Below are 26,015 nucleotides of genomic sequence, written 5' to 3'. Positions count from 1 at the left end.
CATAGACATCAATTTTATTAATATTGATGTAAAATCTACTTTAAACTGAGATCAAATTGAATCTAGTAAAAGTAAAAAATTAATTTGTGGGAGAATGAAATGGCAACTATACATCTGGAAATCAACTCTTAAAACATTCCATGCCACTAAAATTAATAAACAAAATTCACAATGATATTTCAAATTGAAAAAAAAAAGCTCCTTTTTATGACAAAAAATATACTAATCTTGTTAGTAAGAAGAAAAATTCCAGGTAATATTGTGTCAGTTGTTAAAGACTAGTTATTTCTGCCTAATGTCAAAAACACTACTAACATAGACAATTCTGCATCTCCTACTAAATTTAAGTATTGTATATATTCATGAAAGTTGAAAACTCAAAACAGAAAAAAATGTGCTAAGATTGGAAGAAAATACTATTGCTTTTAACATATTATAGGAAGTCATAAGAAATTTACTAGATGTTTCATGAGCCTAGTTAGACAATAAGATATGAGCTCAGAATACAAAATAAGTTACATTTTTTATATAACTTCAATTTTAAAATCTGAAAATTTAAACTAGTAAAACAGTTTAATGTACACTAACATCAAAACTAACACACAGCTAAGGAATATCTAAGAGTAATGTAAAATTCATATGCTGGAAAAAATTAAATAATCCTGCCATATATCAAAAAATAACTAAAAAAACTAACAAAAATCTATAAAGTAAAAATAGAAGAAATTATTCCTCCCTTTAAAAAAATGTATGCGAATGCAATCATGATAGTGAAAATATGATTTGAGCATAAAGTCTGACTCAGAAAATTTATTAGGTGTAGACATATTTTGCATAGTTTTAAAATATTTTCCACAGCTTTGATTTTAGAATTCTCTATGTCAAGCCATTTTAGCTGTAATTTTAACCTCAAAATTACATTTTGAGTTTCTCCGAAGAACCCATTTGGCAATGTCATCTGATTTACATTTGAGTTTCTACTACATATTTGTCTGTGTACTATGGACGTTCTGTACCTATGGAGACTTGAAGAAAAGGGCATTAAAATCTCTAAAATTGAAATAAACATGCTTGTTGGCCTCCATGTGAGTGCTAAAAACTAATCCCAAGTCCCATGAAGAGCAACACTGTTCTTATCCACTTAGATACCCCTCTAGTTCCTAAGGCATTTATATTTGAAATAAAATAAATATTTTTAACGTTGCTAAAGCCATTACTAAACACAACTGTGAATATATTAAAACCATTAAACTATATCTTTAAAGAGTTAACTGTACAACATGTCAATTGTATCTGAGTAAAAGTACTAAACTAATCAGCACAATTGTACATTATGGTACCATGTGCTCAACAACTTAAATTTTGATGACCATTATAGTTTGTCAGTGTTGTAGCAAATATTTTAGTAACATGGAAAGGTTCGACCTATACTTTCAGCTGTTTCAATCCAGAATGTCTTTGCACTATTACTTTGAATCTGATATGAGACTAAACATATAAGAATGATAAAGCTGTTTAACTTATGCAAGCAAGTGTAGTGATAGATTTTTCTAAAATATAGTTTGCATTCAACGAGGCTGAACTTAAATGTATTGAGTGAAAATATGCCTGTCCATAAAATTCTTAACATAATTCTCTAGAAAATTTTACAATATTTTTAAAATAATATGCCTTGAGATCCTTTGTATTCTGCCTATCTAAGTTTAACCTTATTTTAAGAGAAAAATATAACCAATCTTACTATGCCTTAAATTTCCCATGTAACCAGCTTTGACAACCTAAACTAAATGCAGTTTGTACTCTTTTGATTCCAACTGTGTTTCTGGGTTCAAACTTTGTGTGTGTGTGTGTGTGTGTGTGTGTGTGTGTGTGTGACAGAGAGAGAGAGAGAGAGAGAGAGAGAGAGAGAGAGAGAGAGAGATACAGAAACAGACACAGAGAGACATAGAGAGACACAGAGAAGTACAGTTGTAAAAAAGAACTGCTGAAATAATTAGAAACTGTATTGTCTCCTCAGATCCTGATCTTTGCTATACTCACTTTTGGACAAGATTTTATTCATAATTTCACCAAAGTTTGTTTATGAGTGTGATTCAAGGAAACATAGTAACACAGACATGTATAACTGGATAATTTTCAGTATATCCAGAGTAAATAATTAAAGTTGATTTAAGTGGTTTTTAAAAAGGGGGTCTATTATTTGAAACAATGAAATGCATTCACTATTCCTTAGATATTTACCATTTGAAGAAATGCACTCATAGTAGACAGTAGTAACAACGTCATTAAGAACTCAAGAAATTTTTTGAAAATACACTATGAGATAAAGGAGTTACATTAAATATATAAAGGAAGTCTTTTGGTACAACGTGGATTAATTTTCTTTTGAAATTCTCTTAGGAAGGTTACTAGAGCATGAAACAATCATGAAAAGAAAATTCTACAATTTATTAAAAATGTCATATAAGTAATATCTAATATTTGTGCCATTTTATTAGAAAAATGAATGTAAGAAATGTAAAAAAGACTTGGGTTTATAGAAACAAACTTGGACTATATGCTATATATGTGTGTGTATGTCCATAAGTATATATGGATACATGTGTTTATTTATTATTATTATTTGCCTAAACATGGGTTCATAAAAATATACAAAATAGTCAAGATATTCTGAAAAATCAAAGGAAATAATGGAAAATTATCTCAACACCTTGTTAATTTCAAGTCACAAGTCTCCCTCCAAATACTAAGTTAAACATATGAGGTTAATTTTGCATAAAAAGTATTCCAACATGTTTTTGCTGTAAAGTTTAATAATTGGAAATTATAACTTGGATACTTTCAGATATAGTCAGTATTCTGGTAAGAAAAGCTACAGATTTTCAAATACTTTTTCTATACATGAAAAAATTATGTAATTCCAAATATATTAGTTATAATTTAACACCACAATCATAGAATTTTATTGATGACTTTTAAAAAATGTATTGCCTAATTTATCTCTTCATTATGAACATTATACTGATCACTTTTCATAAATCTCAGCTTGCAGAGATACAATTACACTCTGAATTCTAGTAAAAGAATGTCACACACTGAGTATTATAACTTCCTGAGTAAGCAGTACATGAAGATGAATTGGGAGAAAGAGAAGTGAAGAACTAGCACTTTGTGGAATGAAAGTATAATAAAAGGCACTTGATTGAGAGCCAAATTGCAGAACTAAATATGGCCTAGGGCATATTTCTCATAACGTGAACATTAACAGATTGTTAATGTTCATGTCTAAGTTCAGAAGCCCAATCCACTTGCTGAATCAGAAATAATACAATAAGAATGATCTATTTTTAACTCTTGTGACATCTGAGAATTTGGCATCAACATTCTTTAATAATATATAGCCAAGAAGGTAGATTGTAAATGATTTGTTAAATATTATTCACATATACCTTACATCAAAATGATAATTGGTTGGTCTGCAGACAGAGTATTCGCTGAAACAGATATGAGACTATATTATTATATATTTTTTAATCTGGGGTGATAAGGTGTTAATAGTATCTCCTGTAGTCCAGTTAGGTGTAGAGGTGAATAGTTAATCTGCTTTAAGCCTCAGGCAGATGACTCCACTTCAAGTCACCTGCCAGAGCTCTCTTGATTCAAGAATAAAAGACACACATACATGCACACACACTCACACATACACACACACACACACACAGAGTCAGACAGACAGAGACAGACAGAGAGAGAGAGACAGAGAGACAGAGACAGAGACAGAGACAGAGAGACAGAGAGAGACAGAGAAGCAACCTTTATATTTTGACATGCCTTGACTAGCTCAATGGCTAGGCATTTCCACACCTCTCCATGGCTAGCACACACTCCCCTCTGGTATTCATGAATTAACACTTTCTAAATCTATATTTTATCTTTCTTACCCCATACTCAAGAGGGGGAGTGGGTACTGAAACCACATGCCTTGAGTAATACATTTCTGTAGGCATGCCTTTGTTTTTTATTTTTCTGCTTCTGTTATGGAGATTTTCTCTTTCCTTCTCCTTTCATCCCTTGTCTAGGAAATCTAAAAGTCCTGCCTCTGTTTCTCTGCCCAGCCATTAGCCATTGGCAACTTTATTTCACAATCAGAGCCAACTGGGGTCAGGTTTCCTTTAGCCTACATGCAGAACACTGAAAACAGGTTTTTAGGATAACAAAATTAGCATGAAAACACAAACCACTACAGATGGGCTTCAAATTATTTGTGTCAGAAAAGATGGCCTGAGCTTTTGAACTTCTTACTTTCAGCTCCCAAAATTTTACAAATGTACTAGTATTCTAGTTTTTATTTTATTTTGCTAAGTGTAAAACATTGATAGTAATGCAGTTGCAAAAACCTAAAGAGCCACAAGAAATCCAAGGGTTTCACACTATTATCCTTTTCTGTGTATTCTAATGCACAGAATGGAATGGGGCATCTTTTAAAAGAAATGGAGGGGGCATCTTTTCTTTATTAACATATAAAATTAAAAGTAAAAATTCTATTGCTAATGGCATTCACTTTATTTTGTAGTTTTGGAACCTAATGAAGAACTTTAGACCAGACTGAATCTAGTCAGATATTCACATTATTTTATCTGTACTAGAATATTTGTCAAATGTAAGATATAATATGTACTACATTTAAAAGATTTCCTGTAGGCTGAATACTTTTGCTAATCTTAATTATTCTCCTGAAGTTTTAACAGACTGAATGCTTTCAGGCTTATTCATATTTCAGAAAAAAAGTCACATCAATAAGAGAATTCCCCACCTGATCTAAGAATTTTTCAAAAGCCAGCCATAGAAAAGTGACTTTAAGTATATTTCTGCAACATTCACTCTGACAAAAAGCTATTATTAAAAATAAATAGGATTAACTATTAGAAGAGAATTGCTGTATTATATGTGCATTTGTAAGAATAATAAGAAATTCTTGTGATATATATTTTTGATTCTTTCCTATTCAATCCTGATATTCATCAATTAAAAAAAAGGAATTGATACTGATATTAACCTGACAATCAGAGGTCATGAAATAGTTAAAAATTTTAGTACGTACATGAGAGAACATATTTTCATAAACTTTCTTATCAGTCTGTTTTAAATGATACTTGCTATTTTTTATGTTGAATTTGTTAAAATACTTCTTTAAAGTGTTTATACCCCATGTGAGTTTCTTGCTTGCTCCATATACATACTCTATGTTGATCAAGCATACAGAAATCTCAGTAACATTTAACATCAGTGTATGAGTTACAATGTGATGAGACTTTAGATATTCTGTGAAATATATGAAAATATGTTTCTGTGTAATTTAAAGAATATAATCTGTGCTTAAATTCATATTTAAACACAGTAATATCTTTTACATTTTATTTGTAGGTCTAGATATATTTGATATAAAAAATACTTGTCTATACTTTGTCATATCATTAGCCATGCCATATTCTAAGAAAGACTGATTTTGCACACTAACATTTAAAGCTTAGGGCATAGGCACAAATGATCTCAATGTTCATGACCCATATTTAACCAATATGTGTGTGCATACACACACACACACACACACACACACACACACATACACATGTAAAATTCAATCATTATTTCTTCTTATCTGAAAAACAAATTTCTATTCAAACTTAATTTCCTAAGTTAAAGTGTATAATTTGCGAAATTACCATTAAAAATAAGTTGATGTGTTCTTGCTTACTTTTTAAAAATTTTTTATTGGTTATTTTATTTATTTACATTTCAAATGTTAGTCCCTTTTCTGGTTTTCCCTCTGGAAACCCCTATCTCATCCTCCCTCCCTTTGCTTCTATGAGGGTGCTCACCCAACTGCCAATACAATTCTGCCTCTCACTCTGGGCTAGCCTTCACAGAACCAAAGGCCTTTCCTCCCATACATGTCTGACTAGGCCATCCTCTTCTACATATGCAGCTGGAGCCATGGGTCCCTCCATGTGTACTCTTTGGTTGGTGGTTTAGTCCCTGAGAAATCTGGAGTGTCTGATTGGTTGATAGTGTTGTTCATCCTATGGGGTTGCAAACTCTTTCAACTCCTTCAGTCCTTCCCCTAACACCTCCATTGGGGTTCCTTTGTTTTTGAATAAAATACTTGCAATTTACAACCATAGAATTTTGACCAACAGTTTCAGTCACACTAAATTACACAAGAGAAAAAAAGACTTGTTCAGAGCCTTGGTCAAAAGAATTATTGGAACAAATTTCAAAACTATTTGATTCTGTAGAAGTATTCTTTAATTTCCATTAATTACAGTATAATATTTTGAATATTTAAATATTAAATTGTAAATAAATTATATATATATATATATCAGAATGAGGTGTTTTTGAAATATTCAAGTATAAATGTATATACTCAAGAGTATGTACATATAAAAGATATTAAATAATATTTTGTTATTTTAAATGCCCATACTTATGGTATGTTTAGCTTGAATACAAATTTCATAGGGAAAATTATAAGATTAAGGTTTATTGAAACAAAAGCCTTCTATTATTTTTATTTATATTTTGTTATCTCCTATTTCCTCCCTAGCCTTTTAAATGAAGGGAATGAAGGTTTTGTTTGTTTAAAATACTTTTCTATTATCAAAATGACTGAGAAAATAAAGGACATTTGAATATCTGATATTAATGATTTATTCTGTGACTTATAAGGAGTTCAAGAAACCTCAATCATGATACTAAGTGTTCCTATTGGAATGAGTTATTTACCTTCTGTGAATTTTTTTCCATGAGCACAAATTAAATGAATCATGTCTATTGAGCACCTAGCTATTTTGAAACACTTGAGTGTTGAGTATTCTATAGCTTCTTGGAACACAGACTCTACTTCAAAGAAATGCCAAAAAAATGAATATTAAACTGACAGTTACACTAAATAGACTATTAATAATAAATATTACGTATGAAATAAAATAAATACTAAGAGCTTGAATAGAGAGCAATTAAAGAATGAGAGAAAGTAATATTTATAATGTAGATGAGAAAGTACTGGATGTAGCCAGAGAACATGTGATTTTAAATATTTTTTTTTTTAGTTATAACTCTATCATGACAGTTGATACGTGCATAAATATACAGTTGATAGTGTGATGGAATATATATTTGATAGTTACAGTAATTTGAATGAGAATGCCCCTACAGGCTCATATATTTGAATGTTTGTTCCCAACTGTTGGAACTGTTTAGGACTGATTATGAAAGATGCTACTAAGTTTGAGCTTTGAAGTTTCAAAACCCAATTACAGGCCTAATCTTGCTGTCATTGTAACTTCTTCTTGTAGACCAGGATATAAGGTATCAGCAGCCACTGTTCCAGTGTCATGCCTACTTGAATACTAAAGTGCTTCCTGATATGATGGTCATACATTAAGCATTTGAAACTGTATGAAAGCCCCACTTAAATTCTTCATTCTATCAATCACCTTGGCCATGGTATCTTTTCACACTGATAGAGCAGTAGCTAAGACAAAAGGCAAAGAATAAAATTCAATGTGAAGCTCCGTAATTTCAATCCTGAATGGCTGTTCTACCTGTAAAGAAGGCCATTAAGTTGGATAATTTTGGATTATTTTTGTTTGTGATATTTTTATTTGCAACCCCTTTTTAATAATAGAGTTTTAAAAATTGGAATATATGACTGAGGATGGGGCTCATTGTTTAACCACTTAACTACAGTGTTTAAGGTTTTAAGGTCAATATTTGCATATATTTTCTCTATGGTGGAATATTGATATGATAACCTAAAAATTTCATTGGATAATAACTTTCAAATATCATAAATGAGAAAGAAAGATCTAAAATTAGCTTGAATTAGTCAATAAGCAAATGAACCTTGGGATAATTTTAAACTCAGATAGCAAAAACACTTAAGCCTATGTTCTATTGATATCTGAGAAATATAGCAAGGAAAATCCAGTTAAATAAAGACAATAATGAGCATTTCAGAAAAATAAGCAATCTATTCAAAATCAAGGAGCAGAAATGATCTCTATTTGTTTTATGAACAGAATAGCTCTAAGCAATAGTGGCAGAAAGTAAATATTAGAAATAGGACCTACTTGGTGAGATAAGCAGAGTTGTATTTTTTTCCTTTATACATTCTTACAGCAAAATCCATTAGAAAAACCCACTTAATGGAGGAAGGTTTTATTTCAGCTTATAACGCAAGTGGATATGGTCCACCAAAGTGGTGATGATACAGTGACCATGCAAATCTTATAAGGACAACATTTAATTGAGGCTGGCTTTCAGGTTCAGAGGTTCAACTCATTATCATCAAGGAAAAAACATGGCAGCATCCAGGCAGGCATGGTTCTACATCTTTATCTGAAGAAAACTGACTTCCAGGCAAATAGGCCTAGGGCATTAAACCCCTCACTCACAGTGGCACACCTACTCAAACAAGGCCACACCTCCCAATAGTGCCACTCCCGTGCCCAAGCATATACAAACCATTACACTATCATTCATGCCAAAGTCATGATGAATTTGATATTTAGAAGGTTTTTTTTAATGTACATTGGTTCATACAATATCCTCATGACTTTTATGACTATTTTCTTTTTATGTATGTTAAGCATTATGAAATGTAATCAATCATACTGACTTTAAAAACCAACTATAGAGGGTTTGAGAAGCAAATCGAATTTATCCTGACTTTGGTTTGAGTAATTTATAAAAGAATATTTACTGTACAGTACTCTATTATATAATTGTAAAAGTCATATTCTAGCTTAATATTTTATGGATACAATTAAGAAAATATCCAATGTTGAATATTTTTGAAGAGTAGGAAATCTCAAGTATTTTTTTTTAATTTAGCTCAACTTTTTCAATTGTCACTATGAACAAAATAGCCTGAAGTACCTCATTCCATATTTCTCTCTATCTTAAATTTACTGTCTTGTCTGTCCCACTCCAAATTAAAAAAAAAAAGAATGTGGGAGAATTAGAATAATTTCATGACTAAGTTTGGTTCTTGATATGAGCCCATTAAGGCAGAAAAGATATTCTTCCTAGTATTATTTAGAACCTGTTAAGAAAGGCAGCACTGAATCTTAGATTTAACTCAGAAAACCTCCATGCCACTATAAATTAGTATTAATATAACTCATAGCAGTCTAATTGAAAGATGGCTAGTACTAAGCCAGAAAAGATAAGTGTATGCTTTTGATAAACAAGTCAATAAATTACCAGTAATTTTATTTTGCTTGAAACAAAATGTTTCCCTTGGAGCAATAACAAAGTATATACAAAGAGAAAAGAATCTACCTAAACCTAACTAAACATTATTTAAAAAAAAAATAGAAAGAGCTACCAAATGGCAAAGAAACTCTTTCAGAAACTATCATTTCTGCAACCAGAACTATAAAACAGAGAATCTCCATGGGAGCAGTACTTGACCACTGGTAACTTCTATTTGTCAACTTAACAGCATCTAGAAGCACCTACTAGACAAGTTTCCAGGCACACCAATGACAGATAATCAAATATAGATTAGTCTCTGGCGGTGTCTGTGAGATATTGTTTGATAGAGCTGATTGAGGTAGGAGGAACCACCCTTAAATTGGATGGCATCATTTTGTAGGCTAGAATGCATAAGAAACTGAAGTGACATTAAGTATCCAGTGCTTAATTTTATCTGTCGATGCAATGATGTGACTTTTCTAAAATAATGGACTCTACCTTTAAATGTGAGTCAAAATAAATTCTATCTTCCTTAAGTTGTTTTTGGCAGAAATCAGAGCAACAGAACAGTAACTAAGACACCTAAGAATCCAAGAATTTTTATTATTCTGCCAAAAAATACTGTGGAATACTTGAATAGATTAATAAAAATCATGGGAAATATACATATTTTCATGGCTAACTGACAGCAAGAAAGTTAATATCAAAACAAACAAATTACCAACAGTTCTATTAATCCTTGATGATACAAAGAAAATTGTGCATTTACATGGATAGATAGTTACCTGTCTTGTTTTTTTTCTAATGCTTTTGCACAATTTTACAGGATGTATCTGATGAAAGCATACATAAAAATAGAATTTATGCATAACCTGGACTATGAAAGAAAGAATAAAGGACAGACAAAACATTTCAACAGAAATTTTAGTAACTTTTTTTGTTGAGCACAATTATGTCAATCAAAACTTTATCAAATGTTCTTCATGTGTACACCATGGCATTTTTGCATTCAAGTATGCACACACATACATACATACACACACACACACACATACACACACTACAAATAAATAAAAGTATAATTAAATGTTCTCACAGCTTCTTGCTTTACTAGTAGCTAAGAAATTCCAGATAATACTATATTGATTCTTGTTTGCCAAAGACTAAAAAATATTTATGTATTTGTATGAGTATTGCTATTATTTTCAAGAGATGTTTTTTAAACATAAAAATCAAAACAATAGTTTGAGAACACAATACAGTACCTTTCTGAAAATCAGAAGCATTGGTTAAAATTCAATATTACTTTTCTTCTCTAAAATACTTTTATCTGTAATTAAAATAGTTTTTAATAAAATGCCAGTTAATTGGAAAATATCCTTTTATCCATTCATTTTAAAGCTGTTTTATTAGGAACTTTTCAACTGCTGTGATGAATCAACATGACCAAGATAACTTATAAAAGGAATCATTTAGTTGAGAGATTGCCTCCAGTTAAAAAGGTTAGGGTCCATGATCATCATGGCAGGAAGTATTATAAACAGTCAAGCAGTGGAGCAGTAGCTGATACCTTACATTTTATTGTAATTACAAGTATGAGGCAGAGAGGAGAAGGTCAGACTTTGTCAGGGTTTTTCAGACCTCAAAGCTTACACTTAGTGAAACACCTCTAATAATAAGGCCATATTTACTCCAAAAAATCTCTGTCTCCAAATCATTCCAAAGAAGTTCCACAAACTAGGGACCAATCACTAACATGTATGAGCCTATGGTTGCCATTCTCATGCAAACCACTACAGTGTTCCTTCATTATAGTTAGATTTGAACTTCCAACAAATAAAATATCATTAATTTTTGATGAACACAGAAAACAATTACTGAAATCAATCCTGGGTTAAAATTCTGTATACTAGAAAATAATAATTTAAAATAAAATGCAGGACTAGAAGTGTTATATAACATAGAAGTAGAAAAATGGTCTTTTATATGTAAGTTCCTCAGTTTCATCTTGAGCTTTACAACAACAACAACAATAATAATTACATTAGACAAAAATTTCTCACATTGTTTCATGTAAGATTTTATATTTTTATGATAAATTAATATTCATTTCAGTGATGTAATCTTGGTTTAATATTTAATAACCATAGTCAATCTGTCAGTCTAACTATGATATACGTGTATACAAAACTGGACAACAATATTATTAACGTGATGTGTGAATTTGATTCATTCCAAATGGTTATGGTTACTCTCTTGGTAGGGCAGCTTAGAGTTTTCTTTTGCATCTTTCCTGAGGAACCAAAACAAAGGAGCCAAGCAAGTGTCCATATGCAGAGGGCTTCTGGCCTGAGCCAAGCTGAGGCAGTTCAGTGTAGGGATTTACATAGAAATAGTACCAATTGATGAAGTTTGATATAAAAGCCAGAATATAGAAATGTTTAAGGAGAGTGGCTGCTAATAAGAGGTCAAGAAATGATTTCCCTGTGCAGTTTCATGGTAATCCTTGTTTACTGCACTGAATAGAGATAAATATGCTTTTATAGACTGCTGAATGAGATATTTACTTAAATTTCCTGGAGAATAGGTTATTAAAACATTAAATGTAAGAAAAAAAGCTTATATGTTGTGGGATATCTGTTTTTTTTTCCAGCTTCTGGTTATCACAAATAAGGGTGCTATGAACATAGTGGAACATGTACCCCCGTGGCATGGTGGGGCATCTTTTAGGTATATTCCCAAGAGTAGTATTGCTGGATCTTCAGGTAGATCTATTTCCAATTTTTGAAGGAACCTCCAGATTAATTTCCAGAGTGGTTGTACCAGTTTGTAATCCTACCAGCAATGGGGGAGTGTTCCTCTTTCTCCACAACCTCACCAACATATGCTGTCACCTGAGATTTTTATCTTAGTCATTTTGATTGGTGTAAGGTGGAATCTCAGGGTGATTTTGATTTGCATTTCCTAATCACTAAGGACATTGAACATCTCTTTAGGTGTTTCTCAACCATTTGAGATTCCTCTGTTGTGAATTCACTGTTTAGTTCTATACACCACTTTTTGATTGGGTTGTTTGTTTTTTGTGTGTTTAGCTTCTTGAGCTTTTTATATATTTTGAATATTAGCCCTCTATCAGATGTGGGTTTAGTAAAAAATTTTTCCCAATCTGTAGGTTGCCAATTTGTCTTATTGGCTAAATCTTTTGCTTTACAGAAACTTTCCAGTTTCATGAGGTCCCATTTATCAATTTTTCATCTTAGAGCATGAGACGTTGAAGTTCTGTTTAGGAAATTCCCCCGTGCCAATAAGTTCAAGGCTCTTTCCCTCTTTCTCTTCTATTAGATTCAGTGTATCAGGTTTTATGTTGAGGTCCTTGATCCACTTGGCTTTAGCTTTGTGCATGGTGACAACTATGAGTCTATTTTCATTCTTCTACGTATCGATTGCCAGTTAGACCAGCACCATTTGTTGAAGATATTTTCTTTTTTTCATTGTATATGTTTGGCTTCTTTATCAAAGATCAAGTGCCCATAAGTTTGTGGTTTTATTTCTGGGTTTTCAATTCTACCCCATTGAGCAACGTGTCTGTCTCTGAAACAATACCATGCAGTCTTTAATCACTATTGTTCTGTACTAAAGCTTGAGGTCAGGGATGGTGATTCCCCCAGCCATCCATGACAGAAGGATGGATCCAGAAAATGTGGTTTATTTACACAATGGAATACTACTCAGCTATTAAGAAAGAAGACATCCTGAGATTTGCAGGCAAGTGGATGGAACTAGAAAATATCATCTTGATTGAAGTAACTCAGATTGAAAAGGACATGTATGTTATGTATTTACTAATAGGTGGATATTACCCTCCCCCCCCAAAGTACTGAATACTCAAGATATAGTTCCCAGAACTCAAAAATGTCAACAAGCTGAAGGGCTCAAATGAGGATACCTCAGTCCTACTTGGGTGGTAGAAGAAGGCAACCACAAGGGAGAAGGGAAGGAGGGACCTGGGAGGGAAAGGGGATGGGGGACAGAAATTAAAACATGATCTGTTATTGAGTGGGGGAAAAGGACTGAAATCCTTGATGGCCAGCTGAAGAATCGAAACATGCAACCACGGGAGGTAGGAGACCCTCCAGACTGTTACAGAGACCTGGGAGGTAAGAGACTCTCCAGACTCAAAGGGAGGGACATTATATGAAATGACCTACACTGGGGAGAGGGAACTTTTAGAGTCTACCTCCAGCAGAAAGACAGGGTATCACATGAGGTATGGGGTTGCCATCCCACAGGCAAAACTCTGATCCATAATTTTCCTGTCTGAAAGAACTGCAAGGATAGAAGTGAAGAGGAAAAGAAGGTCCAGCAACAGGCCAAAAGTGGGATTCAGCTCAAGGAGTTGCCCCAAGACCTAACACTATTACTGGGGCTATGGAATGTTCACAAAAAGGAACCTATCATAACTACCCTCTCTGAAAGACCCAACAAGCAGCTGAAAGTGTTAGATGCTGATATTTGTACCCAACCAATGGATAGAAGCTGTTGACCTCTGTGGTTGAAATAGGGAAAGCTGGAAGAAGCTGAGGAGGAGGAGGAGGAGGAGGAGGAGGAGGAGGAGGAGGAGGAGGAGGAGAGGGAGGAGGAACAGGAGGAGAAGGAGCAGGAGGAGGAGGAGGGGAGCAAATCCGCAACTCCATAAGAGGATCAGCAGTCTCAGTTAACCTGGACCCCCAAGATCTCTGGAACACCAACCAGGCAGCATACACAAGCTGATATAAGGCCCCAACACATATACACATATACAGCAGAGGACTGCTGGGTCTTGGGGGTCTGGGTTTAGTCAGACAAGACTCACCAAACCTTCAAGAGACTAGAGGCCTCAGGGAGTTTAGAGATCTGGTGGGGTGAGGGTTGGATGTGGGGACATCCTCTTAGAGACTGGGGATTGGGCAGGAGGTATGGGATGTGGAAGAGTCTGAGGGTGGACCAGGAGGGGAATAAAATCTGCAGTTTAAAAAAACAAAAACAAAAAAATATAAAATAAAGTAAAACAAACAAACAAAAAACCATACACGTTTTGTAAGATCATGTGGTGCAACTTTCTTTGATGTGGCACAGCCATACACAGCTAAGTTTGCCTGTCTTTGCAGAACTGTAAACACAAAAAATGTTGTGACCCCATGTCATACCAATTTAAACCCAAAGCTCTATGTGGCTATAGGATATGTTATTCTCAGGACTGCAAACTAAGGTAGAATCTACATTTAACATCAACAGAGAAATCATTTTCTTGAAATAAAACATAGAGTTCAGAGAGATGGCAAGCAATGGCATCACTCTTAGCTAGTAATTCTGATGCTCCCATGTGGCAGGATCCATTCTGCACTTGGCAATTCAGTAATCTGTCACTTCTATGCTCTTCTATGTATTATGTCTTATGTTTCTGCTTGGCTTGCTGAAGTTTACTCTATGACCTCCAATAGTTGTGTCTGAGAAAGTAGATAACTGCAGCATTAACTATGTAGCTGCAACAGAGCAAAGGATTTTTCCATAAGATGGTAAACTGAATCTACCTAATTGCCCTCATATAAGCTACACAAACAGAAAATATGAAAAAAAATGGCAGAACCATCTGTTGCTCAGAGAATTTATATTTTTACAGTTTTATAATTTAGGGTATTTTAAATTTATAATTAAAATGATATTAAAAATTGGCAGAGCCGTATGCTGATCAGAGATTTTATATTTTTACAGTTTTATAAGTTTAGCATATTTTAAATTTGTAATTAAAATGATGTTAACAGCAATTTTCTTCACTTAAAGTTAGTGTACAACCACAATGTTTAAAGACAGCCAGAAAACTGAAATATGTAATTTGACTTGAGAGTGACCAGATTAATTTGTGCTCAGATGTTGACATTCAGACAACTTATATTAGGGTTTAATTTATCTGAGTCATTGGGAGAGAATGGTTTAGAAAACTAAGATATGCCTCTAGTAACACAATAACAAGGATTCATTTATCTGATTTCCCCTGAAGTATGCTTTGTCAATTTAGCAGATATGTGGCAGAAGTTGGCTAGCTTATCCCAGGAAGTATAGAGGGAGGGAAGGGCAAACAATGCAAACAAGTGAAGCCCCATGTAGTTGAGTGAAAAGTAACTAGTGGACACTTTGCCATTTAGGTTTTAAAAAGGAGAATCATTACATTTGATGTGTTCATTGTAACAATTTCTAGTAATGCAGAATGTGTTAAAGAAAGAAATTCTGAATTCCTCATTCTTTATGTAATTGTTTTCCTCAGATATCTTGCTGTATTTACTATACTTCAGAACCTATGTACTGTAGATGGAGTTTAAAATTGATTTGCAAACATAAAATCCAATTAAGAAAGAACCCACAGTGAACTGCTGATGAGTCTACACAAAGTATTAACACCATGATATATTTTCTCTTTCTGTCACTAGCAGGAAACCCTAAAGTCATGAAAGTCAGTAAATGTTCTATCTACTTCTTATACATACAGAAAGAGAACGTACATCAACCAGTAACTGTACTAGAGAAATAAATGTCATAAATGTTTAAATTGTACTATTGTTCAATTAATCAGGAAAAAGAATATAAGTTTGCAGTATTGAAGATAAAGTTACCTTTTCTTATTTATAATTTATTTTACTAGGTATTGCATATATTTACATTTCAAATTTTATTCCCTTTACTGGTTTCCCCTGCAGAAACCCCCATCAAGCCTTCCACCCCTGCTTCTATGAGGGTGCTCCTCCTCCCACCCACCTACTTCTACCTCACTAACCTGGCATTTTCTACACTGGTGCATAGAGCCTTCACAGGGTCAAGGGCCTTTCCTCCTATCGATACAAGACAATGCCATCCTCTGCTACAAATGTAGGTAGAACCAGGAGTTCCTCCATGTTTACTCTGGTTAGTGGTTTAGTCCTTGGGATATCTGGGGAGGTCTAGTTGGTTGATACTGTTGTTTATCCTATGGGGTTGCAAACCCATTCAACTTCAGTCCTTTCTCTAACTCCTCCAATGGGATTGAAAAGCTCAGTCCAATGGTTAGCTGTGAGCATCAACCTCTGTATTTTCCAGACTCTGGCAGAGCCTCTCCTGAGACACCTATAACAATCTCCTATAAGCAAGCAAGTCTTGGCATCCTCAATAGTTCCTGGGTTTGCTGACTGTATATGGGATGGGTCCTTAGGTGGGGCAGTCTCTGGATGGGCTTTCTTTCAGTCTCTGCTCCATACTTTGTCTGCATGTTTCCTTTAGACAGATGTCATTCTGGGTTTAAAATTAGGAGATGAGTGGGTGGCCCCATCCCCCAAACAGGACCTTGCTAACCTCTGAATATGTTTTTTAAAGATTGTCCCTCCCCTTTGTTGGACATGTCAGCTAATATCATCTCTGTTGGGTCCTGGAAGACTCTTGCTTTCCTAGGACTTGCTGGTGGCTACACCCAGTTCCCCATCCCACATTGCTATACACCCCTGTTCAAATTCCTGACTCCTGTATATTATCCCTGTCTCCTCCCATACCTGATCCTGGCCCCTTTTTACCCCCTTCCCTTCCTCTCTTCCTTAAAGTCCCTTCTACCCTCTACCAAGCATGAGTATTTTGTCCCCCTTTCAAAGAAGGACTGAAGCATCCACACTTTGGTCTTCCTTCTTATTGAGCCTCATATGGTTTGTGAATTGTATCTTGGGTATTCCAGGCTTTTGGGTTAATATCCACTTATCAGTGAGTCCAAACCATCTGTGTTCATTTGGGATTGGATTACCTCACTCAGGATGATACTTTCTATCTCCATCAATTTGCCTAAGAATTTGATGACGTTGTTGTTTTAGTGGCTGAGTAATACTCCATTGTGTAAATATACCACATTTTCTGTATCCATTCCTCTATCGAAGGACCTCGGTTCTTTCCACCTTCTGGCAATTATGAATAAGTCTATTATGAGCATAGTGAAACATGTATCCTCGTTATATGTTGGAACATCATTTGGGTATATGCCCAGTGATTGTATAGCTGGGTCCTCAGATAGTACTATGTCCAATTTTCTGAGGAACCAACAGACTGACTTCCAGAGTGGTTATACCAGCTTGCAATCCCACCAAAAATGGAGAAGTGTTCCTCTTTTTCCACATGCTCTCCAGCATCTGCTGTCACTTGAGGTTTTTATCTCAGCCATTCTGACTGGTATGAGGTGGAATCTTGGTTGTTTTGATTTACATTTCCTTGATGACTAAGGATGTTGAACATTTCTTTAGGTGCTTCTTGGCCTCAGTTGAGAATTGTTTGTTTAGCTCTTTACCCCATTTTTAATAAGGTTATTTAGTTCTCTGGAGTCTAACTTCTTGAGTTCTTTGTATATATTGGATATTAGCCGTCTCTATTGGATATAGGATTGGTAAAGATCTTTTCCCAATCTGTTGCTTGCTGTAAACATACTAATGACTAAACATTTACTTCTGAGTTACTACAACTACCAGCAAAGTACTAATGTTAAAGTACTAAGAAGAAACTGGTAGGAATAGCATTATCAACTGACAGGGAAAAAATCACACTAAAATGAAGTAAAGCCTTTCATGAGCTAGTGTGGGGCTCTAGTGCCTGTGCATGGATCCTGTTGGGCTGAGTTGTGGGTCCCATGTGTCTGCAGTCCCAGGTGGCTCAGGGGGCAGGAAGGTGGGAATTTGACTGAGTTCACTCCACATGGTGCCAGGCAAATGCTGGGCTAGGGGAAGCCACTGAGTTCCACTCTGGGCATGGTGAGATCCCAGTCTGAGGTCCTGTGGGGGCAGAGCTCTTAGATTGGGGGTCTCCAGGCCAAGTCGGCTAGCCAGAGTCCAGCTGGTCTCAGTCCTTGGGCACCCAGGCACCACTGGGAGACAGCAGAAGGACTGAGATGGAGGGGGCATATGGGCTGGACTGGCCCACAGCCTAAAGGGGCATGGGGACAAAGCTCTGAGGGGCACCCCATGGGATAGATGAGACTTTTGGTCAAGGTGACTCACTTCACTGAGTCATGGCTGGCTACACTAGCTTGCTTGTGTTGATAGGCCTCAATGGCTGGAATGTAGAGAAGTACTCTGGCCAGAGATTAGGTGGTGGCTCATTGTTTGAAAGCCCCCTCTAATGCTCCATTGTGGGCCCCAAAGACAAGAGGAAGTCCCTGGTTTTAAAAGGTTTGTTGCCATGGTGGAAAGTGGATGAAGCTGCACCCCTTGTCCTCAGGGCAGGACTGAGGTTAAATATCATTTGTAAGTAGGAGGAGGGTCTGGGAAGGAATGCTTAATTGTCTACGCCCTCTAGCCTTTAGATAACTCATGAATATTGAGATGTCTTGAGGCTCTGTGGCCTGTAGTAATGTCCTCTACCTGTGCTACCTGTGCTATGTGATCTAAGGTCACAAACCTTTTTTTGGGAAGGGCTGTAGCAGTCTGTACTGAGTGACAGAATCTAGGGCCCAGGAGTAAGGCTGAACATCTACTGTCCCTTTAGGGTATCCAGGATTTGAGGCCTGTTCTCACCAGGTACCCAGCTGCCTCTCACAGCCCACCACCCCACAAATCCTCCTTTATCTTTTTATTTTAAATGAGGGGCGTCACTGGAGTGACTGTATCATTTGTAGTGAAAATTTTGGATGAGGTGAAAGTCAAAAGAAAACACTATGCAGGCTATAGGGGGAAGCATAATTAAGTCATAGGATAAGGAGATAGAGGTAGGGGATTGGGAAGGCAAGGGATCATTGAACTAATTTATTGTTTTACAGGTTGTACTGTTTGAGGGTAATAACATCTGATTAATCTACATAGACAATATGCTTTCCTTACTAACACGTAAGTTTCCCCAAGTTCAGTAGCCATTTGACTTTGGCAAGAGAGTTTATCTGTAACTGGAAGGTCTAGGACTGTCCTATGTAGGACTTGGCATGTATCTTTGGATCTCAGCGTGTGTCTCCAGAGTCTTCAGTCAGATGAGGTGTCTAGAGGAAGGCAGCTTGTTGTCCCAGGCAGGTTCCAGGAGATAGGGTTGTCTCTGATGGATTTGTGGGAACAGCACTGTCCTTTTCCTTTTTGGGGATAGCCTGTAGGGTAATCACAACAGAGGAGCAGAACCCCAGCAGGGAGATGTATGCAAAGGGTGGGTAGCATTAAGCTACTTGGGAACACATCACAGTCTGTCATCATGATCCTAGAAAAGCAAGAGTGTTTTAGGAAATTTAGTCCTGGAAGGCACTTCTGAGTCTGTTTTTGGATGGCTGAGGAAGAAAAACATCATATTAACTATGTATCTGGAATAGGCAGTAACAGTTTGTCTGTAAAAGGAAACTGGTTGGTAATTAAGGGCTGAAAAATGATGATCAGCATAGTTGACTTGATCTGTGGAAGTAGATTAGATGACTTTTGAACCTTAAAGACATCTCAAAAAGGTAGAAAAAAATTAGACATATATAACAAATGTTAGGGAGAAAAGGAAACATTTGAATTAAAAAACAAGAAAATTTTGGGTTGAAAAGCATGAACATTGTTTTAGGTATTCCTGTTAGGGAGAAAAATCATTTTAAAACTTGAGGTAAGTGTCTCAGGAGTATTTCAATATTGTCCTTGAGTGTAGAAGCAGTGGGGAAGGGGCTTGCTCTGCCTTGTGGTGGCTATTATGTCATGTGGTGGCTGGGTGCTATAGCAGAGAGGTGTCCTGTATTCCCTGTTTGTTTTTCTTAGCAGGTAAATCTTAAATGTACAGGAGGAGGAGAAAGGCCAACCTTGAAGAAGAGCTTAAAGGAAGCAGCATAGAGGCTTGAAAGGACTGTTAGAGCCAGAAAGAGTAAAAGGCTGTGGATAAGATGTGGAAAAGACGTGGAAAAGACTTGATCCTTGGAGGGAGACACATGGAAGCTGGGTTAGAGCTGATGCTTCTGAGAACAGTTCCTCCATGCCTGGCCTGGAGTTCTCAGCCACGAGAAAGAAACTGTCTCAAAAGGAAAGAGGAATGTTTCACCCAAGGGGAGGAGTCCTAGAACAAGGGTCTAAGGAACACAGAGGGGAAGGGAGCAAGCAGGGTCTCAGACCTGCAACTTCAGACAAACCAGCTGAATGAAGTGGCTTCAGCTGGCTGCAAATGACAGAGGAGGAAGGGGAGAGGCCTATGCCAGCATGTGCTATGTAGAAGTCTTCTCTGTGGGGCTGGAGGATCGGCAGAGAGTGGAGGCTAGGGGATTGCTGCCATCTTGCCCTTGAGTTAGAGGCTGTAGCTAAAGGTCAATGGAAAGAAACTGGCCAGGAACATGTGAAGAAAGAGAGAGAGAGAGAGAGAGAGAGAGAGAGAGAGAGAGAGAGAGAGAGAGGACAGAGAGAGGCCTAGTCTTTTGAACTAGGCCTGGTGTTACTCACTGTCCGTGAGTTCTGTGGAGTGTTTCTTCATGGATGCCAGTGGGGGTACTCTTGAAGCTGGTTTTACCTATATCCTCCACCAGCTGTGGGGCTGTGACTCGCCCGTGGGCGTGGTTCCTTTTGGGCTAAGTTTTGGGTCCTGCATATCTGCTACCTCAGGTGTCTGAAGCCTTGTGTGTGTGTGGGGGGGGGGGCAGAAGTGCTAGAATTTGACTGAGTTCTCTCCACAAGGCTCCGTGTGGACACTGGGCTAGGGGAAGCCACTGGCCTCCACTCTGAGCATAGGAAGATCATAGTCTGAGACCCGTACGGGTGGAGCTCTTGGGTGGAGGGTCTCTGGGTCAAGGTGACTGGCTGGAGACTGGTTGGTCTCAGCCCTTGGGCTTCCAGATGCCACTGGGAGACTGCAGAAGGACTGAGACCTGGGGTAGAGGAGCATAAGGGCTGGACCTGCCCACAGCTGAGAGGGGCAAGGGAAAGAAGCTCCTGCGGTGCCCCACAGGGTAGATGAGACTCTTGGTCAAGGCAATTAGTTTTGCTGGGTCATGACTGGCTCGACTAGCTTGTTGTGTTGGCAGGCCTCTGTGGCTGGAATATAGAGGCATTCTCAGTAAGAAAAATATAATGTCTATATAGATTAATCAGATGTTATTATGCTCAAACTGTACAACCAGTTAGTACAAAATATGGAAAATAAAACAACATTGAATTATGTACACATTGTTATAATTGTGGTTGTTTGTAGTAACAGCTATCAACATATTAAATAATCATATGCAATTAAATTGAATTTTATATTGCATGCTTCAGTTAAACGTTAATGGATAATTAACTGGTTTCGTGTATTGTAAAACCCAGGGAAATGTGTATGTTCTAAAATGAATGTTATAAGAGTTCACAAAAGTTTCTAAAAGGCTAAGAGTATATAAAAAGTAAAGAATGTTGTGTTAGGAAATGTCAAATTAATTATGCTTATTTTGATTTGTAAGGCTCCAAATGGCTTACGTTTATTAAACTTCCCTGGAATGTGTTTCTTATTTTTTGATATTTAACAGATTATATACAAAAGTAAATTTGTACATTCTATGAATTATTCTAGTACATGTGGAAGACATTTGAAATTTCCAATACAATACATAAGACAAATGTATGTATAATTTTAAATATTTATGTTTCCTAGATAACCACAAAATTAGTGTCTGTGCATGTGTACATGCTCACAAGCTCTCAAGTGAATATTAAACTTTTCTGTTGCTTGCCTTAGAAGCATCTAATGTAAAATGGCACAGATTTTTTCAACATTTTAAATGTAAAGTGTACTCATGGTCTTGTTTAAATAAAATAGTCACCTCTAAACAATTTAAAAATGAAAACTCGATAGTACCACAGTGAGCCTTTAAAATATAATGAAAATCCAATTAACACTAAAATATAAATTTTTTTCTAAGTATAAATTAGGTGTGAAAAAATTTACTGGGTGTTTCACAATTAGTTGCAAGCCAAATATTACCTCTGGGAAAAGAAAAGGGATAGAATAGAAAAACAACTTAAGGAAAGAGAAATAGCCTTAACTCTCCATAAAAAGGAATAGCCAATACTTTGAATATATTATACTATATGATTATGATTATTATATTTGTCTTTACAAACACTGGAAACCCTGAAAATAATTGATTTTCATTGTGACTCTGATACTGTAACTGAGTGGCATTGTCTCATTTTGTCATATTATCCATACATGTTGTTTCTTTTTATTCTACTCAACAGTGATTGAATATATACTTTTATATATTTATATATTTATATATATTTAATCACTGTTGATTAACACACACACACACACACACACACACACACACACACACACACATATATATATATATATATATATATATATATATATATATATATATATTGAGAGAGAGCGAGAGCGAGAGAGAGAGAGACAGAGAGGAGAGACAGACAGACAGAGAGACAGAGAGAGTAGATGAAACACTCAAAAGTATTAGTATACATTAATGTATGTGATTCTTTTTTTTTAACCATGAAAAATGGTTTTGAACGTGTTGCATTATGATACTTTCATACATGGCTATTACTTATTTTGATTGTACCCACCCTGCCATCTTCTCTTGACTCCTCTTAAGTTTTTCCTTTAAACTACATTACTAATTATTTCTTTCACTTCTATGTCATTTTAAAAGTTTACTGTGATGCTTTGAATGAGAATGGTTCATAGGCACATATATTTGACATATTTGAATACTTGGTTAATAATTGGCAGAACAACTTGGAAAGTATTAGGAGGTGTCGTCTTGCTGGAGTAGTTGTGTCTTTTTTGAAGGTAGTTTATCACTAGATGTTGGTTTCGATATTTAAAATGTACATGTACATCCCATTCTTACTGTGTCTGTGCCTGCAGCCTGAATATCAAATATGACCCCTTACTTATATATTTGATTCCATTTCTGCTTGCCTGCTACAGTGCTTTCCATCATTATGGCCATAGACTCTAACCCTCTTGAACCGAAGTACCCTAAATACCAGATGCATTAATTTCTTTATGTCAAAGAATAAAATATCTTGAAACTTAATTGCATCCAATAAAATAAGAAAAATGGAGAATCTTTTACCATATTGAAATCTAACAAGATTATTATTATAGAAAATATTATTATTACAATAAAACACTATTGAATTCTTTCAAACACTACTTATTGACAATGAAAATTTTATCTATTAACATATGTTTTACTAATAATATAAAATGTATTTGTGTTAAGCAAGAACTAATGTTACTGGGGATTTATGAATGCTGCAGATTTTCATTTTAAAAAAATATTTATGACTTAATAAATTAAATAATTGAATACTTTAGCTATTATTTTCAAGTATTTGTGAAAAAGAACAAATACATGATTGTTAATTGACACAGAGTATGTTACTGTCTGCTGCCATTGAGATGTGGTTAAAATTAAACATGGCCTAATCCTCTAACCAACCATACATTTCATCTATACAATATCGTATATAATTAAAAATGCCATGATGAAGTATAATTGTTAACATTGAACTTTATAGTTTAAGTCAGAGAGGAGAAAATAAAATGAGCATAAGTAAACTAAATGAAAATTGATATAATTTATTACATTAATTTGTTGAATATGTTTGACTTGAATTTCAAAGTCATCTTCTCATACTCCTAATGTATATTCTAACAACATATAGGAAATATTTATTAACTCTAAAAAATGAGGAAAGCAAAGCTCTTAATAAGTATTTATTATCACATCATACTCCATATAACTCTCTTTAAATGGAGAAGGAGTCTGTGCAGTTCTCTAAAGCAATATATCAAAAATTTTTAAGTGTGCACAGTAGATAGATGAACAATTTGAAAAGAAATTCACATTATATGGAATGACTTTTTACCAAAATGAGAAAGTTGGTTTTCTTATCCAGCTGGGTAATATTTATCTTTTCTTTTATATAACATAAGACATACAACTGAAACTTCGCTGTCTGTTGTGAAATGTTCAAAGAAAAATTAAATAGCATTTAGAGGTTAAGAGAGTTGGGTTTCTTAAACAATATTTGCATGAATGTGGTCAAGGGGAAGATTTTATTTTTAAAAATTCTCTGTACATGTTGGCTCAACTTAAAATGAAGACTAATTTTTTAATTGAGTATAAACTCATACAAATAACCCAAAGTAAAAAGAAATATATTGCTACAGAGATAAACAGAATTCTCAACAGTTGAATTTCAAATGTCATAGAAACACTTAAACAAATGTTCAGTGTCCTTAGTCATCAGGGAAATGCAAATCAAAATGACTCCAAGATTCTACCTTACATCAACCAGAATGGCTATAATCTAAAACTTAAGGGACAGCACATGATGTTGAAGTTGTGGATCAAGGGGAATACTTCTACTTTGCTGGTGGGAGTGCCAACTTGTACAACCATTCTGGAAAACAATTTGACAGTTTCTCAGAAAATTGGGAATAGTTCTACCTCAAGACCCATGTATACCACTCCTGGACATAAACCCAACAGATGTTCCACCAAAAAAAAGACACACCTACTCCAGCAAGGCCACTCCTCCAAATAGTGCCACTCCCTGGGCCAAGCATATACAAACTATCACAGGCTGATATTGGGATATAAAATGGATAAATGGATTAATTAATAAAAAATGAAAACATACAGTAATCAATTTTTATTTAATTTTCCATAATGACAAACACTCAATGTACATTTAGATGCTTACTCTGTGACAGATGTTGTTTGGTGATACATCATAGATCATATATTTTAAGAGTATTCACACCCATATACTGTCCAATACCTCCATAGTTTCCACTGATTTTATTTTTATGTCATATGTATTTTAAACACACAAAACCCAAATATGATTGTGTAGAAATCTAAAGTCTACAAACATGAGAAAATGTGTAAGAGTTGTTTTTGTTAAGTTAGCTTATTTCATTTAATATTAAGCTTTCCCATCAAATCATTTCTCTTGAGAATGACAGTAATTGTAAAAGAAATTTTTATTTTTAAAACATAATTATCATCTTGGAGGCTTACTTTGAAAGAATCTCATCCTTTCTGATTTTTTTGAACTCAGGTGGGCTGTTTCAATGGCTGTTTTGGCTCAAATTTCTTCCAAAGCTGACTGATTGAATCTGACTTCTCTCAGCTTCTCATTGAATTATTCTGATAAACTGAAAACTAACACTTAGCAATTTGTTCTAATCTTCTGGTTCTTAGTCATTGTCTGTATCATTCTGTCTGTACCTGCAAGATTTCTCCCTAAAATATCCCTGATTCATTTTGTCAAATCTTTCTCTGATTCATTACTTTGTCTGCCCCCCAATTAGATGTCACTTTCAAACATGGCTACCTTTTTCTACAAACTATGTTTACCTTTATTTTTTTGGATTAAAAGTTTGTACTAAGGCTGTGTCTGTACTCTAGAAAGAAGGAATAGAATAAATCATTCCAGTCAGATCACACAGACTTAGAACATATTTGGATCTGAGGCCTTGTCAGAGTACCCATGTGGCTGGATTAAAATTCCTCTACAAGAAATTCATTTTGTCATGCTTGAAAAAAACTCTGTGTTGTAATATAAGTTATTTTCTTTTTCAGTTAATCTGTTGAAGAATAACTAGGATGATGTCATGATTTGGCTATTGTGAATAACTAGTTCTTCATTTAATATGAATGTACAGATAAATTTCCTCATATTCACCCTTCCCACTATCTTTCCTTGATATTTGCTTTATTTTATCAGTAATTCTTACTCTCTCTCTCTCTCTCTATCTATCTATAT

The 26,015-nt window shown here is 35.2% G+C and overlaps 1 pseudogene; it reads left to right on the top strand.

The window, feature by feature from the left end:
- Positions 1–13,369: 13,369 nt before the first annotated feature.
- Positions 13,370–26,015, top strand: part of LOC114626313 — a 24,696-nt pseudogene continuing 12,050 nt past the window's right edge.

Source organism: Grammomys surdaster, unplaced genomic scaffold (genome assembly GCF_004785775.1).
Source record: "Grammomys surdaster isolate TR1022 unplaced genomic scaffold, NIH_TR_1.0 61, whole genome shotgun sequence".
Taxonomy (NCBI): Eukaryota; Metazoa; Chordata; class Mammalia; order Rodentia; family Muridae; genus Grammomys; species Grammomys surdaster.
This window is presented reverse-complemented; position numbering and strand designations above follow the sequence as displayed.